The following is a 13,005-nucleotide window of genomic DNA, read 5'->3' on the forward strand; positions in this document are numbered from 1 at the left end:
AGACCCTCTCCCAGGGACACCGCGGTGGCCCAGGGCCAGGCCTCCGAGCTCCTACTGGGAGGGTAATGGTGGCGGGAGGGAGGAAGTGAACTCAGACACATCAGAGCCCTGGGAGAGACCGTTCCTTCCCACTTTTCCGTCTCAGACAGCCCTGCGAGCTCACTGCAGGACCCCTTGCATTGTGACTCCCAAGTGGAAGGTAATAGAACACACTGCAGCATGAGTCTGCGGTTCCGAAATGCCATCATGCATTATTTATACCCCTTGATACAAAAATATATCGCAAATGAATTTAAATGAGAGAGAGAGAATATTTCTTCTTTTTCCCTTGATGATAGATTCAGACTGGATAAATTCTTTTATTTTATTTCCTCCTGTCTGCTAAACTAGGCCAGCGTGTTTTAGAAATATGCTTTTATCTTTGAGGTGAGTGAAGTGGCTCAGCTCAAGGAAATTTTTCTTTGAATAAAAGAGTTTTCTTTTTTTTTTTTTTAAACCGGCTTTCAAACTGTGTTACGTTCTCTGCTGATCAGCTTCGGGAATGTTAGAAGTTCTGTCATTTAAAGCTCTGTGGGAAGATGAATAGAGCTACAAAGCTATAGGTGAATTATGAAAAAAAGATGAGTGGCAGTCTGTTTCTAAAGACTTACTCCATCGCTTCTGATGGCATTTGGGGAAAATAACATGGGAGAGAGAGCACAGTTTGATTATTTATCAGAAGAGTGCTCAGTCGTCTGTACTAATTTGGTTGCTATTAAAGAACCAGAGAGAAAACGACCCGTAGGGAGTAATCATGTTACTGAGTGCCTGGTAGGTGCCAGGTGTTGTTTGAACACTGTACTTACGTGACTCACTTAATCCAGTCCTCAGGGTTGATATTAGCATCACCTTGTTTCACAGTAGAATGGAGAAGAGGTTAAGGAGCCCGCTTAAGTGCACGCAGCCGGGAAGGGAGGCGTCTGGGCCTTGACCACAGGCGGCCATGTGCTCGCGGCCACGTGGTAAACTGTGATACTGCGCTGCCTTCCCTGCCCATGCTGACGGGACTGAGACCCCGTGGGCCCGCGGCATACCCAGCCAGCGTTTCTACTTCATGTTTATACACAGCTCTCAGCCACCTTCTATTGAACCTTTGCTTTTACAACTGTAGGTTAAGACACGTTGATTGGTTTCAGCAAGGGAGCCAAAGACACCTACCTGGCTGGAAAGTTACCTGTTCACAGTCTTACGTGTCTCATGTTAGCAACAGAGCAGGTGATATAGGTAGATAGACAGACAGGTATGTAGACAAATAGATAGACAGATGGATAGCTTAATAGAGAACAGTTCATAGGTGTGGAAAGATACTGGCTTAAGTTGCACTTTTAAAATTCGTACTTGTTAGGCTTTCACATAATCCATGTAGGCAGTGGCCCAGGCACTCGGGAGATTTGTGACTTTTGGCTCCTGATGCTTTTACAGGAACACATGGTTCTTGCCAGGGTTGTAAAACAGGAGCTAACATCTTCATTATGCGGTGTTTTTCCTGAATAACATTATAATAGATAAAAAAGTGAATCCTATTTTCCTGTTAGGTTCTAGTTATTTATTTAATTGAGTGTTTACTTCAGGACATTCTTATTCTACATGGCAGGAAGTCACCGGTAAGAGTAAAATCACACTTACAGTAAGAATTAAATCAAACCATAGTGAAAATCTTTTCAGATAACTTAATATTAGAATCCCAGATACAGCAATATAGAAAAGAAAATTTCGAATATTAATAATGCATTGGACTTTGAACAGGCCAAGGAATAAGAGAGCCTCTTCCTCCCAGGCCACACCAGGTGGGAGGTGAAATTTCCATGCTCAGCATAGTCTCAGAGCTGGTTCGCTGTCACACTAGCTCTGTAGTGGGGGAGAGTCTTCCTCGTCGTTCCCAGCGCCCAGGATGCCGCCTCCACATCCTCTTTCTCCTGGTTCTCACGTGTACCAGTGCCCGTGGCTGCTGTCCTGAGACGTGCCAGCTGGCTGCAGGGACACCTCTGCTGCAGTTCACCCCTCTGGGCCTCAGAGTTCTGTGTCTGAAAGTGGGGGGGGCGGGGAGCAGTGTCTCCTCCAGGGCACTGTCACCGAGACTTAACTCCTGAGCACACTGACCACGCTGTCCTCTGCTTTCCCTGAGAAAAAGACAAAACTGAACTCTAAAAAGTTGAGGAAAGTGTGGTGGTGGCATCCAAGATGTTGACCAAGAATCTCAGAGTCAGTGATGGTGACTGGATTTGCCCGGACAAAAATTAACATTGACATTAACATGAAAAGAGAAATAGAAGTTCTGGACCCAGATGTGGAAAAGTAAACTTTGCTAGAAGAACTAGCTGTAATAGATGTGGTTGAGAGAAAACAACTGAGGCTAAGATGGTGAAAGCAGGGGGCACTGAAATAGGAAAGACACTCGCAGAAAAGAGCTGAGGCTTATTTAGTGCTAATGACTGGCAGTGTAAAACTTGCAGTAATGTGAATTGGGCCAGAAGATCAGAGTGTAACATGTGGACTATTCCAAAGTATGCTAAACTGGAAGAAAGAACAGGATATGGTGGAGGTTTTAATGAAAGAGAAAATGTTGAATACATAGAAAGAGAAGAATCTGATGGTGAATATGATGAGTTTGGACGTAAGAAGAAAAAATACAGAGGGAAGGCAGTTGGTCCTGCATCTGTTTTAAAGGAAGTTGAAGATAAAGAATCTGAGGGAGAAGAAGAGGATGAGGAATAAGATCTTTCTAAATATAAATTAGATGAGGATGAAGATGATGCTGATCTCTCAAAATATAATCTTGATGCCAGTGAAGAAGAAGATAGTAAAATAAGAAATCTAACAGACGAAGTCGCTCAAAGTCTTGGTCTTCACATTCATGATCTTCATCACGCTCATCCTCCCCCTCCAGTTCAAGGTCTAGGTCCAGGTCGTGTTCAAGAAGTTCCTCCAGTTCGCAGTCAAGGTCTCGTTCCAGTTCCAGAGAACATTCGAGATCTCGTGGGTCGAAATCAAGATCCAGCTCCAGGTCCCACAGGGGTTCTTCTCCCCCACGAAAAAGATCTTACTCAAGTTCATCATCATCTCCTGAGAGGAACAGAAAGAGAAGTCGTTCTAGATCTTCTTCATCTGGTGATAGAAAAAAAAGACCAACAAGATCATGGTCACCTGAAAGCTGGGTGATTGGTGAAAACACTAAACAACCCTGAGCCCAGGGCCAGCCCCTCGGAACACCACTGCTTTACCCAGGCGCCACAGGTCACCTTCTGGATCATCCCATTCTGGTTCCCGTTCAAGTTCAAAAAAGAAATAATTATTAAAATTTACATCTTAAAAAAAAAGTCCAATATAATGCATGAAGCATAAAAAAAAATAAAAAGTTGAGGAGAGAGAGGGAGAAAGACCATTTGTGGGACTGACATTGCCATCCGCTCCAAGAATATTCTTTCTAGCAGAAATCTTGAAAGCTTTCAAAACTGGGTATTTAGGAATAAAAATAAATGAAAGGAAAAACTGGGTATTTAGGTGCGTAGAAAGTGATCTTAAACTTCTACTTTACAATGTTACATAAATGGGTTTTGTGCATCACTTTATAGGTTAGGTTTGCCTTCTAGTCATACCTTTGGGCCCACCTTATGACCTGTGCAAACTTGAGGATCACCAGGATGTGGGATCTTGCCTCTGATTGCATCACTAAAGAGTGAGGACTCGCCCTTTTGAACTTGGATGTAAACTCACCCATCTGGTTGGCAGCTTTCTCGCCCATCTTGATGTTGAGGTGCCCTGAAACCGGTAGTGCCTTTGATTCTCTGGGATCCTGCTGCTTTTGCCCTAGCCTTCGTTTTTTCATCTGTAAAATGGCCATGGTCTCGTGTTAGAAGGCAAGTGCTTTGGGCTATACTGCCCCAGCTCTGCCTCTCTCCAACTGAGTGACCTCACACAATTGCTTCTGTAAGTTTCAGGTGTCCCTATGGAGAGTAAGGGGTTGAAGTAAAACTTCTGACACTCAGGAAGTACTTGCTAAGCCTCATATGGTCAAGTTTGGTCCTTCTTAACTCTTATTTGTGTCAGCCCCCTTCAGATCTCTAGATTCCAGCACTGATGGCCCAACCTGGTTCAGTGTCTGGGAGGTGGGCAGAAAGGGATTGATACTTCACTGGCTTAGTGACAAATCAAGTCCTTTGCTCCTCGGTTTGGTTCCCAATCATTCAGCATCCCTTCAGCAATGCTGAGGATACAGTGCTGAAGAAGATAAGCAAAGTTCCTGTCCTGACATTATACTCCACTTAGATCTTTTGTAAACAGAACTCAGGGGTTTCCCTGCTGGCTCAGTGGTAAGGAGTCCACCTCCCAATGCAGAAGACACAGGCTCAATCCCTGGATTGGGAAGACCCCCTGGAGAAGGAAATGGCAACCCATTCCAGTATGCTTGCCTGGAAAATTCCACGGACAGACGAGCCTGGTGGTCCACGGGGTCACTAAAGAGTTGGATACAACTTAGCGACCAAACAACAACAACAAAACAGACGTGACAGTGTCAGGTGATCTGCTTTTGAGCCCAAGATCCTGCTATCAGGGAGTTTCTGATTACTGAGTACAGGGTTTTCTCTTTGGGGTGACACTGATGTTTTAGAACTTGATGTAGATGGTGATCGTACAACATTATACCACTGAACTGTACACTTTTAAATGGTTCATTTTGCATTATGTGAATTTTGCCTCAATTTAAAAAAAAAAGATCTTATGATCAGCTCCACAGGCTTCACCCTAATTTGTGACTCATCCTGGGCCTGATTCTTACTGACCTTAGGTAATTTCTTCCCTGTAAATTCCTTTTCTTTATTTGGAAATGCCTTCAAAACTCTTGGGTCAGGACCAGTTGTTGCCTATGTAATATGACTTCAGCACCTGAAAGAGTGTTTTCCACATGTAATGAGTTAATAATAATTATATCTCCTGGTAATGCCTAAGATTCTCCGTCTGTTTCCACACTTTCACGCAGGGCAGTGTCCCTTTTTTTGTGAATTCTCTTTGGGGAGCATCTAGGGAAGGGAACAGAAGGGCTCAAAGTGCTGAAGGAGGTTTGGTTTCCATGGGCTGCTCTGCCCCAGATGGCGTAGGCCTGCATGTCAAAGCTGCAAAGGACAGAGTGGAAAAATGGGGGTTCTAACACAGAGTACCCCACCTGGAACCAGTTTCCTCCTCTGTCTACACTCCCCTGAGCAAGAGCTAAAATGGTTACGAGAGCTTCCCGTAAAACTAAGGAGCTGTCTGTCCTATTGACAGGGGGTGTTTGAGAGCTGTCCAGTGGCTTGTGCTGAAACAGGGCTGAGAGAAAACTTGATTGAATCAGTTTCTTAATGGGACACAAATCCACCATTCTGATGGAAGATCCATTGGATTCAGGCATTTGGCATGAGCCAGAGACAGTCTGAAACAGACATTTGTCTCCCTGTGGCTGCTATGGCTGTCTCAGATGCAATCAATTCTATATCGTTTCCCCATTTCCAGCTGTTGCTATGTTCTGGGGAAAAGGCAAGGGCAGATGAATGAAGGAGACAGAGAATGAATGAGAGAGAGAGTTTGTATGTGACTGGGTATGATTTATTTTTGTAGATATCAAGTTAGTAAATGAATGAATGTTGTCCATATTCAGTGGCAGTAAATAAATCATAATTACAAATAAAGCTTGTAAGTACTTACAGAATGTAGACTAGAAAAAATCCAAAACTACTTGCTCAGGCCCTGACCCAAATTTCTAACTCCTATTTTTTCCAAGCAGTAATAGATAATTTGTATAGGAGGTTTAAGAAATTCTCCTCTTTTCCCTTATTTCCTTTAAAAGGTGTAGTAGATGCTTGGTTAAATCACCTGAAGCTATTTTCCCTTTTCTAGTGCAGGATATATATATATATTTTAACCTGGAGTAATGGGCTTCTAGGATAGTCACATTCATAGTGTTTAACCCTGTCCCATGGTGATAAACTTTTTGTCAAAATCTAGAATCTACAGACACATAAAAGAATAAATTACATCTCTGCGTATTCTTTAGATTTATCCAGATGTTAAAAATAATTAATTTTTAACATTTTGTGAGCCCCAAATTTCACACAGTATTACTGAGCCATCATAGATGCATGCTCTGTTTTATATTATTCCCTTATATTCTGTATTCTGTTGTTTTCTATTCCACATCATATGATTTCATGTTGGAACATACAATACTGCTATACAGAATCCATGGACTGCTTTGGGTCTCTGTGAATTCCTCAACCAGCTTTCAGAACTTCTGTTTATTAGCACTTGTGTGCATTTTCTGCAAGCTTTACTGATGACATTAATCAGGTGTTTCCAAGGTGATCTTAGTGACCCAGAAAAGCTGAAGAGCTATGCCCTTGGGAGGGCTCTAGTTACATAATAAGTCAGAGATTATTTTGATAAGTTTGTAATTCATTTAATTACGCATTTAATTTCAAGGCAACCTTAATATGAATAGTGATTTAAGAAATCCTTTTCCTTTTTCTGTGGTAGAGCTTCTTTTTACCCAGTATACTTTCCTAAGCTGGAGCATCACTATGTGTAGAAATAAAAATTTGGGCTATATTATTTTCAGTTCTCTTCTAATTTGAACTTTAACCAAAATTTTTTTAATTAAAAAAAGTAATATGTGTTTATTATTGAAAATTTACAAACTCAGACAAAAGAGTAAAATTAAAATTACCCATTAAACTACCACCTAAAAATAAGTAATATTAACATTTTGGTACCCATCTTTTGGATCTTTTTTCTATGTCATATGTATATGTTTTACAAACTATGGTTTTTGATATTACAGTACAAACTTACTTTGCTCATTGTAATATCATTTCTACATGGGATTTTCCACTGTATTTTTTTTAAATGTCAAAGATACCTGTAGAATATTTAATTGGCTGATTTATTTGAACAATTCTTATCATTAAACATTATTATTAGTTTCTTTTTTTTCACCTATCAACAGGATTGCAGTGAACATCCTTGTATGTTTCTACACCCATTTTATATTCTTAGTACAAATTTCTACAGATGGTATGAGTAGGTCTAAAGATACAACCAGTCCATCCTAAAGGAAATCAGTCCTGAATATTCATTGGAAGAACTGATGCTGAAGCTGAAACTCCAATACTTTGGCCGCCTGATGCAAAGAACTGACTCATTTGAAAAGACCCTGATGCTGGGAAAGATTAAAGGCAGGAGGAGAAGGGGACAACAGAGGATGAGATGGTTGGATAGCATTACCCGACTCAATGGACATGAGTTTGAGTAAATTCCGGGAGTTGGTGATGGACAGGGAGGCTGGCATGATGCAGTCCATGGGGTTACAAAGAGTCAGACACGACTGAGCGACTGAACTGAACTGAAAGATACAAATGTTTTTGAGACATACTTCATAGTGATCATGTTGTACATTACCGTCCTGGGAGGCGATTCTGATGGAGAGGCAGGGCTGAGTTTGCTGCCTTACACGTCCTTGGTCTTCCACGACAATGTCTCTTGGGCTAAGGGAACCACACTACACACAATATAGCATCAAGGTGCACCTTTTGAAGAGGGAGTCTTTTCCATTGCCTTTCCTAGAGAAATGTTCAGTAACACAGGGATTTCATTGGGGATGGAATCTGTGTGGGTGGCAAGTTGTTTACTTGACAGTAATCGAATCCAGTACTTTGCTGAATTGGATCTGCTGGTGATACTCACCTAAGGGAATTGCTGCAAGTCGAGTCAATAAAGCAATTTCAAATGGAAGAAAACCTGAACTCCCTGTTTAAAGAATAAATAGACAAAGGATGTTTCCTGTGAAACATTGGTAATTAAAATGGACTTTGAAGAACTCTTGAGCTGTGGGAAGCAGATTTGGTTTTTCTCAGAAGTCATCTTTTATGAAATGTGACCTGAGTTTTTATCTCGTGCCTAATCTGAGCAGCACCCTTACTGTAGTCCCTGCTTCTCCGCCAGAGATGCGAGTTTGCGTAGGGTTTTGGGCAAATGAGGAAGCCAGGAGTAGAGAAGCTGGGAAAAGCCATAACACACTGAAAGGAAATTGAACTTGCACCATTTAGCTTGGTTTGATGATAGGAGCAGTTTCTTGCCTCGCAATAACCAGAGGAGTATTTTTTTTCCTTTTTACTGCATTGCTTTAAAGAAAATTTTGTGAAATCTGGATTTATTTTTTAAAAACTTCCCAACTTTTCCCACTGTAAATAATGCTACTGACCCTGACCTGCCCAGCCGGTCCTACTTGTATAATGTCAGTGAGGGTCAGACTGATAGTACTATAATGATATTAGACACCCTTATCCCCACTTATGACCATGTGATCTCACCCCTAGAAAAGTTCCCTTCAAGGCCCTGGGTGTTCCTGGGGGGATGTCTTCTCTCCTGGGGTCCCCTCTGAGTCCCCCTTTGTAGAATGCAGCTCTACACCTCTGTCTTGGCTTCCGTTGCCTTCTGCCCCAGGTCCAGTCTCTGTACTTTCAACCACAGTATAAATGCTCAGCTGATACCCAGTGTTTTGTTGAACGCATCCTCAGGGCCCCAAATATTCTGTGCTCCTTGGAGTGTAGGTTACAATAAGGCCACATTGTCACGTGCGAAAGGGGAGTTCACTGCTTTCCAGGTTGTCATGCTTTTGTCTCAGGGACACCAGAGCAGCTTGGTTATGCCCCCATGTCACCCAGAGCCCATCGTCAGAAAGGTTCTTCTGATTTCTCCATGTCCGCACTCTCTCTGTGTTTAGCCCAAGCCCCTAGGTCTAAGCTGGGGATGGATCTGTGCGGTCTGTACCCTGCTGTATTCAAAATCACTGCTTCCCTCCAGCCTGAGTCAAACTGGTTAGCCTGGCTCTTTCCTGTATTTAGAGAAATTCAATTGCTGATTGACTCTCCTTCTTCTAAGCTCACTGAATATGCTCGGAGATGTCTGAACTTGGATTCAAGCTACCAGTGCATGAAATAGGCAATTTATAGGGGAGAAGACTGAGATTCAGGAAAATGAGACCACCTACCCAGCTAGTAAGTGATGATTGTTCTGATTCTAGAACCCTTGTCCGTGTTCTTTTGGAAATTCCTGATGTTCAGCTGAAGACCAGTGTCAGCCAGTTTAGTGGCAGGGCTGGTGGGTTTGTGGGCATGATATTAAAATCTCAGCCTCAGCATTTTAAACCTTAACCCGAGGCATTAGCTGTACCCTTCACAATCTGCTTGCCCTTGAGGAAGGGTACTTTTCCAGTTGATTCTTCAGAGTGCTATTGAATTTCATTGGGTAAACCCTGAAAATCTATTGGTAGGTAATAGCTATGCCTCAGAAATTACGTAGAAGTTTAAAAGTTAGCTGGAAAATCCTCTCCTTATTCCCCGATCACAGAACTAAAAAGAGGCCTGAGAGGCTATTTTGACTGGAGAATTTGACCTCTTGAGTTCTTTGGAGGCCAGGTGGGCCTGGTTCCCAAATCTTTGCATACAATTGCTAAGAGCTTTATGTTTTGATAGAAAGTCAGATTTTTTTTTTTTTTTCTTTTCCCTCATTTGTGATATCTCTTGAAGTAGCATTGGGGACTTTCTCCATAACTGTTGTAATTAACCCTGAGTCAGAGGGAGCAGCGAACTACTCACAGGGGAAACAGCATTGATAAAAGAGATGGATGGACTTTTAGGGGAGGATATAAGAAAGCCTTGAGACAAAGGTCTACCTTGAAGTGACTACTGTCTCATCAGCTGCACTCGGTGCTGACCTGTCTGAAGAGTGACAGACCGAGGCATGATGCAGTCCCAGGCTGCCCTGTTTGTGATAGATGTGGATCAACCCAGAGGGACATGTCTAAAAATTGCAGATGCATTAAACACATTCTTTATGTTTTGGAATGTTTTAATATACTTCCTTGGCTTGCCTTATTTTCATAAATTTTTCCTTCTCTGAGGAAAATTTCAGCATTTCTCACTTGAATTTCAGTTTTTATGAGGTTGACATTTCCCTCAGTGTATTGTTGGCTATAAATTATTGAGATATATTAAATAAAGCTCTGCCTCCTGGGCCCCAAACACCCTGTAAAATGGATGAAAAATAAATGATTTAAGAAGAGTCTTGCTGATCTACAGAGCCAGTTACAAAAATAATGATGCCGAAAGGAATGTAGAAGTAGAAAATGGTCAACATTTTAAATTTAGTGTTTACCTCCAAACCCAGAGCGGTACTTTACAGAATTTTTTTTTTTTTTAACTAATTGTGGAATTCTCTAGTAACCTAAAAGTCATTTCCATAAAGAGAAAATATTATTAAGATTGTGCAGTAAGTTTTGCACATAAATATACTCATTCAGTTAGCATAGTTAATTCTTGCTGTTCTCAATCCTCTGCTTGTTGTTCTAGCTGCACACCCTTTCTGGTGAGTTCTCTCAAAACCGTATCTGTGTGTGACCGACTCTCGGATTCCCAGAGGTTCCCACCTCTTGGTTTAATGTCCTGTGACTTGTCTCTAACAAGTATAATATGGCAGAAGCGATGGAGCAGCACTTCTCTGATCACATTATTTGAGATTGTAATGTCTGCCTTCCTAAGCCACTCTCTCCTTTCCAACGTGGGCCACGTTGGAAAGTCCCATCCGGGAGGGACCTCCAGTTCCAGTGAGGTCCTCAAGCCCAACAGTCTGCAAGGAAACGAATGCTACCAACAAAGCAGGTCCCTCCCCAGTCAAATTCCAGAAGAGATCATAGCCCTGGCCGGCATCTTCATGGCAGCCTTGTAAGACCGGGGGGCAGAAGACCCAGCCAGGCTGTACTTGAACTCCTGACCTACAGAAACACTTAGCCAACGAGCATGGATTTGTTTTAAGCCACTAATTTGGTCATAATATTGTTACACAGCCACAGACAACTGCTACGTTTTGGTACAGACTTATCCTCTGAGTCTTACATCCATCTAATAATTTAATCATCCATTCATTATAAGTTTCTTGTGCATCTCCTACAACCCCAGGCTTGGTGTTAGGTGCTAGAGAAACGAAGAATGAATACCTCACAGCCTCTTTAAGCTGTATTAATAGTAAGTATTGTGGAAGGTTGGAGAAGGAAAATGGCAACACACTTCAGTATTCTTGCCTGGGAAATCCCATGGACAGAGGAGCCTGATGGGCTACAGTCCCTGGGGTCAAAAAGGAGTCTGACACAACTTAGAGACTAAAGAACAAACAATTAGGCAGGGAACCTAGCCTGTGGGTGGTGAAAGAGAAGGGTGATGTCAGGAATGACCCCCGAGCTGCAGGGACACCTGGACTGTATATAATAGTGACTGGGAGTTAACCAGGTGATGTGTGGGAAAGAATAGAGACATGGTGAGCCCCCAGACAGAGAGAGTGTGATGTTAGCAAAGGTGTGGAGGTGAGAAATGGCATGAAGTGTTCTGGGAGCTATAAGCAACAGAGTGAGGAGGTAAGAGGTGAGATCCTGGACTCAGAGATGAGTAGGCGTAGGCTAAAAGGTCTAGTACGCTGTTTTAGGGAACTTAGGCTTGACCCTCCAGGCAGAGTGGACTATTGAAGAATTTAAACATAATGATGAAAACACAGTCTTATTTTATTTTATTTATTTTTGAGGGAAGGGCCAGATTTGTTTGGTTTTTTTTTTTAATTAATTCTTATTGGAGTATAGTTGCCTTACAGTGCTGTGTTAATTTCTTTTGTACAGCAAAGCCAATCAGCCACACGTATATCTGCTCTTTTTGGATCTCCTTCCCATCTAGGTCACCGCGGAGCATTGAGTAGAGTTCCCCGCGCTATACAGTAGGTTCTCGTTAGTTATCTATTTTAGGCATAGTATCAATAGGGTATGTATGTCAATCCCAGTCTCCTAATTCATCCAGCCCTCTCTCTTTCCTCCTTGTAATTTAGAGGGAGAGCTCTGGCAACTGGGAAGTCTGAATTTGAGGGTACTAGGATGGAATCAAGCCAGTTAAGCTGCTGTGAGTGTCTAAACTAGGGGTGTGGTAGAATGGAGAAAAAGGATAAGTATATATGAGGGGAACTCTACTAATTTGTCACTGATTCTGGGGTTGGAGGGCTTCCCCAGTGGCTCAACGGTAAAGAATGAGCATGCAGGGCAGGAGACATGGGTTTGATCCCCGTGTTGGGAAGATACTATGGAGGAGGGCAACCCACTCCAATATTCTTGCCTGGAGAACCCCATGGTCAGAGGAGCCTGGCAGGCTACAGTCCATAGGGTCACGAAGAGTCAGACATGACTGAGGCTACTGAGCACACATGTAAGGTTGGAGGAGAGGGACAGAGGAAATCAAAGACAACTTCTATGTTCCTAGCCTGAATGCACAGGCTCATCGATTAAAACAGAGAATAAAAAATAACAGGTTTGTGTACAGACAAAAAGAGGTCACTCTGTGAGGTGATGGATGTGTTAACCTTATTGTGATGGCCATTTTCCAGTATACACATAAATCATCACATTGGACGTCTTCTGTACATCACATAATGATATATGTTAACTATAGCTCAGAAGAGCTGGAAAAAATAAGAAAAACAAAAAATAGGTTTGGCATGAAAGAGGATGTGTGTGTTAGTTGCTCAGTCGTGTCCAACTCTCTGTGACCCACAGACTGTAGGCCACCAGGCTCCTCTGTCCATGGAATTTTCCAGGCAAGAATACTGGAGTGAGGTGCCATTTCCTCCTCTAGAGGATCTTCCTAACCTAGGGACCGAACTCATGTCTCTTGCGTCTCCTGCATTGGCAGGCAGATTCTTTACCACTGAGCCACCTGGGAATAAATCCAATTATGGACATGTTGAATTTGAGTGCCTCTGGGATCTGCAAGGTGAAGATGTTCAACAGACGGTTGTATTGTTCACTGCGTTGTAGGACTTCCCTCGCCCCACTGCTGGGTCCTGTAGTGCAGAGGATGTGGAAATATATGTGGATTTCCTTGGATGGGGAAATGTTTTCCTCGTAGA

At 42.5% G+C, this 13,005-nt stretch overlaps 1 protein-coding gene and 1 pseudogene across 9 annotated transcripts in view; both read left to right on the plus strand.

The window, feature by feature from the left end:
- Positions 1-13,005, plus strand: part of NCAM1 (neural cell adhesion molecule 1) — a 346,079-nt gene that overhangs the window by 92,092 nt on the left and 240,982 nt on the right. The gene's annotated exons all lie outside the window — the stretch shown is intronic.
- Positions 550-6,745, plus strand: LOC122449524 (annotated as a pseudogene).

This window comes from Cervus canadensis, chromosome 11 (genome assembly GCF_019320065.1).
Source record: "Cervus canadensis isolate Bull #8, Minnesota chromosome 11, ASM1932006v1, whole genome shotgun sequence".
In the NCBI taxonomy this organism is placed as follows: Eukaryota; Metazoa; Chordata; class Mammalia; order Artiodactyla; family Cervidae; genus Cervus; species Cervus canadensis.